The sequence below is a fragment of the Aythya ferina genome, assembly GCF_964211825.1.
Source record: "Aythya ferina genome assembly, chromosome: 3".
Classification (NCBI taxonomy): Eukaryota; Metazoa; Chordata; class Aves; order Anseriformes; family Anatidae; genus Aythya; species Aythya ferina.
The window spans coordinates 76,705,128-76,710,658 of record NC_140298.1 but is presented as its reverse complement, the minus strand read 5'-3'; positions in this window follow the sequence as shown (position 1 = coordinate 76,710,658).

Below are 5,531 nucleotides of genomic sequence, written 5' to 3'. Positions count from 1 at the left end.
ATCTTTAAAATATTCATAATCTTATTAAAAATAAAAAGGATGCAAAAATTTTCAGTGACATGCATAAAATTTAAGCTTTATTTCAACAGCCTACCTGCTGGGTATCCAAAAAGATAAAATTTGTTTGAGGTCTTCTTCTTCCTCTATTCGTTAGTTCTTTATGAGAAATTCTGTCTCCCTTTTCTCCCATCAACACCTTCCTTCTTTTTTAAGGCTATTTAACAGCAGCCTTCTGCAGAAATTTTCCAGGCACTTATTCTGGCAAAGTCCTCAATAACTTTTTGGGGAAATTGGGATATTTACTTAAATATGATCTAAGTCAGGGAGTGATTAATAAAATAGTTCCCTATTATGTATATTTTTTTCTTATCTCTCCTTCTATGATTGTATTTTGTGAAATCACAATATTTTATCCCTACACTAAGGGACTTCTGTGTATTATTATTTATGATATTTTTTGAAGCTGTAAACAAGACATTGTTTAAGTTTCCTAAATGCTGAGCATAAGTTCTGAGAATCACATTTTCAATGTAAATATTTATATTTGTGAATTACAATCAATTTCCTCAATCTCCAATATTGGCTTAACATTAATTTTTACAAGAGGAGAGGAGAGGAGAGGGGAGGGGAGGGGAGGGGAGGGGAGGGGAGGGGAGGGGAGGGGAGAGAGAGGAAGGGGGGGAGGGAGGGGAGGGGGGGGAGGGAGGGGAGGGGGGGGAGGGGGGGGAGGGGGGGGAGGGGGGGAGGGGAGGGAGGGGGGGGAGGGGAGGGAGGGGGGGGAGGGAGGGGGGGGAGGGGAGGGAGGGGGGGGAGGGGGGGGAGGGGAGGGAGGGGGGGGAGGGGAGGGAGGGGGGGAGGGGAGGGAGGGGGGGGAGGGGGGGGGAGGGGAGGGGGGGAGGGGGGGGAGGGGAGGGGAGGGAGGGAGGGAGGGGGGGGGGGGAGGGGAGGGGAACAATCAAACAAAACTTGTAAACACTCTAGAAAAATAAGTGTATGGTTCTAACAAGCATTATTTTTCATTATAGTCCCATAGAAATCTTAAAGATTGGAGCTAAATTGAAGATGAAGTTGTTGCTTCAAGGCAGAAATGTAATTATGGATCATTATGAGGCACAGAAACCTTTCCTATCCCTGCCCATAAAAGAATGTTTTCAAGAATCACAAAGAACAAAATAAATTATGCAGCCCTCTTTGTTTTGAGAAATGGCAACAACCAACACTTTACTCCAAGTTCTACTAAATGAATAGGAGACAGATAGTTTGCTGAATGATGCTGATGATATATAGGATAAGCTTTTTTAAGAGCTCAGATGAAAGTTTTGAAATTAGATCTAGTGTTATTAAGGAATTTTAATCTGAAAGGGAAAAAGAGTATGTAATAGAAGTATCTGGGAAATACAACGGATATGCCCCTATGACTGGAGTGCTTTTAAAACCTGGTAAATTCTAAACAGCTAAGTTGGATGCTGAATTGTTTGCTTGAAACTTGTCTGAACAATGGAATTTTTGTCTGGGTTTGTAGTTTGACTGATACAATTTGAAGAAACACTTTAAAACACTTCCCAGCTTCACTGAAAACCACAAGGTGTGGGCCCATGTGAAGCTAACAAGGTTCAATGAGCCTAAGTGCAGTGTGCTGCACCTGGGTCAGGGCAATCCCAACATGAGTATAGACTAGGAGAAGAACTCCGAGAGCAGCCCTGCAGTGAAGGACTTGGGGGTTCTGGTGGATGAAAAGATTGACACGAGCCAGCAGTGAGCACTTGCTGCCAGCTCAGAAAAGGGCTAAGTTCAATGCTAATAAAAGAGAGACTGGGAGGCTAAAAAAATGCTTTCAAACTTAAGAAAATGTTGATCTCAGCCCTCAGCACAATTTTCTATGGGAGGATTGAGCAATAATTTTTCCCTAAACCATACTGCTAATACTCCTAAACTCATGACTGTACCAAATATAAGGTATTGTTCAAAAGTACACATATGGTGTCTTGACTTGTGTAACATCAATTTTGACAGACAATGCATGTCTAGAAAACTCAGTGCAAATGATACCTATGCCCCTCTTCAGTTGGTAGAATAGTCTGCAAGTTGAATTTATGTTATGATTTTGCAAGTCAGTATGGTTGAATTTTACTTCTCAAGTATAAGTACTGCAAGATAACTTGACAAGATGCAGGCTATCAAGGTTTTAACCTATCTTTAGATTTCATATCCACTCAAGTTTTGCACATCACATTAAAAAAAATAAATTGTTCAGTTGTCTGGAAAATTTTTATCAGGAAAGTCAGATTAATGAAAAAAAACTAGTGGCTAATTTTAAAAATATCTGCCTATGCTGCTATAGTAGTATATAGTAGAAACTACAGGATAATCAATTCTGATTATATATCAGGGTTAAAAAAATTGTGATATATGGCTCCTTCGTTGAAGGGGAATAGACTGGCATAGTTTTCCCAGCAGACAAAATTAAATGATGATGGGTGGTCTGTCACGAAATGGCATTACATTAGAAGAATGAGAAATGATTGCAAACACAAAAATCTAATAACCAGAGAAAGAATTATCAGTCACTGGAACAAGCTTGGCTTCCTGCCAAGTTTTACATAACTTAAAAGAAATTATCTTATGAAGGAGGTTGAATTTACAGATACATTTGAACACAAGAAATTGAATTTTTTTTACCTCTATTAGAGCTGTTTTTATTTTTTTTATGTATTATTATTATTATTATTATTATTATTATTATTATTATTATTATTATTATTATTATTATTATTATTATTATTATTATTATTATCTGGTTTATTTATTTTTCCCAGAGTACTCTTCAGTAACATCTGGGAAAAGACCTGGTGGAGTAAAGTACTCTTATAACACAAGAAATGATTGAAGCATGGCAGAATCTAACTATTGGTGTCCTGGTGGTAGTAAGATATTCACTATGTACTAGCAATGGTATCAAGATATTCAGCATATACCACCTTTGAATAGCCTGGAGAATGACACCAGCATGGGTGTGAACAGGAATTGCAGAACATCCATGATGTAAATGCAGTTTACTTCATTTAGTTCAGGTAAGAAACTGAATGAGCTGATCATTGTATGAATCAATTTAACTAAAATATGAATGAAGTTCTTTTTTTCCTTTAACAGTTTGGAATAAGCTGCAAGCTGTCCCCTTCAAAGCCCTAGAGACCAAATTCCCTTCTGATCTGAGAGCCATCTCCCACAGGGAAACAAATTTTGCCTCCATGTCTGGGAAAATTCTGATGAGACTCCTAAGCTACAATTACGATATGCTCTGATGTCAGAAGTGTAAATGTTTTATTTTAGAGTTAGGAGCTTTAAATATTTGTAAGGCACAGAATCTGCAAATGTAACTTGGGTCATTGATCCATGCCTTGTTCCTTCTCTCAGCATTCCCTTTTAAGTCTAAAGTTTTGATTAACTAAATACTTTTTTCTAGTTCTTCATACATTATTTATTTCTATATGTATCACCCAGCATCCACTGGACTACAAAAGAAGGAAAGAATTCTGAGTAGGTTCAATAGACTTGAAGTCTTTCACACATAAAGTGATACTCCTGAGAGGGTCATAAGTCCTTGCTAGTGTCACAGTGTTGCTACCAATCATCCAGCTGAACTAGGCATTTTTGAAGAGAATTAGAAAAGACATGGGGGGTTGGACAAAGACAATTTGAATCATATTAGAGAAATACTGGAAATAAGTTCAGTGGTGTGTGGTAAGGAGTTGATAAAAGAAGCAAAGATATTTCTGGTCATGTAGACCAGATCAATAGTGATTAGAACCTATGATATATGTTTTGGAAACTATGTTAAATAGGTGTGGAGTTTGTCCCAGTTTTAAAGTCTAAACCTGTCAAGCAAAAGACCACAATTTCAAATACTAATGATTTGTGGAAATTTTAGTGGAAAGACCTCGGACTGCCTAGTAGCAGGAACATGAAGTAAGTAAAGATTTAAATGCAATAGTTCAGGTAAAGTTAATTTGCACAGCTGATTTCTCCTTCACTGTGTCATACCTATCTTCTGAAATATTCATTTTTACACAAAAATGAAATAAAATTTCTACCTTTATTACTAGAAACTTGAAAATAACTTCTGCCCAGGAACAGAAATGCCATGGCTGCGCACAGATCCAATGCCGATTGATCAACAAGGCTAGAAAACAATGGAAAAATTTTTAGTAGGAATCCAAGCTTAATTAACTTTCTAAGTAATCCACCCCTCACTAGCCCTCCCTGGCTTTTGATGGTAATTACAAGCCTTGCCTTTCTTTTTTTTTTATAACCTCTACATCTCACTATATAGCAATGACAGAGCTTAAAAGCATACATAAGGGATAATATGACTCTGCTTGCTTTGGGTCTGGAATTGAGTGATTCAGCCTAGATTTAACGATCCAAACAGATTGACTTCCTATCCATTGTGAGCTACTTATAGCAACATTTTCCATAAGCCAATAAGCTTGTAATCTAAAACTAAGACAATTTTCTCATTATATTATTATTTTTGCAGGGCAAATTCTGATTTGTGTTTTCAGCTTCAATGGCTGTTTATCAGGGAATAAGAGAACCCAGGCCTTTTAAGTAAGTCAGTGGTAAATATATAATCAAACCTTTTTTTCTTTTTTTTCTCTGAAAATAATAAAACCAAAGAGTATCATAAATGGCCAACTGTTATTTCTGGGAAATACATGGCACAGTATAATAGCACACTACCCTCTATTTCCTTTCAGGTCTCATTTCATATATCTGGTAACACTTCATATTTTGAAATATTTAAAGTTGCATGTTCTTATTACTTGTACTAATACTTATAAATATTACTTAATACTTCCTATCTTGAGTCAGAAAAATACAGTTTTATCTCAACAGACAAACTTCTCCTTCAAGTTCTCCAATTATGAGGACACTGAGGTGTGAATTAATCAAATGTTCCCACTATACTTCTCATTTACTTTCATCTATTTAAAAATATTCATGAGTAAATAAATACTGCACATATACATTTAGAGAGTAGAATACATCTTATAACTCCTGTATGTCAGATTAAAGTATATTCACTTATATATGTCATACAAAGATCTTAGGAAATTCTTAACCCAGTCTGCTGCAGAATCTAGGAAAGATGCACCACAGACACAATGTTGATAAGGCATTTATTAATCCCTCCAAAGACTGTAAGTTTTGCATCATCTGAAGTGGCATCATTGGCCCCTTGCTGAGGCGATTGGCTCTGGGGCAGACACATTCTGCAGCAGAGTTGGGGATTGGGCAGGCAGAGATAATTTTTCTGGCACTGAGCCCACTCGAGGGAGCTGCCAAGACCCAGCAGCCCTCACGAGGGAGGTGAACGAGGTGAGAATGAGGCATAGGCCACCTTATTGTCCTCCCAAGTGGCCTGTCCTCTTTTCCAAAGATTATAAACCCTCTTTTTCCTCCTAAGCTCAAGCCACAATTCTCTGTTCAGACAGGCCGGTCTTCTTCCCCGCTGGCTCATCTTTGGGCAT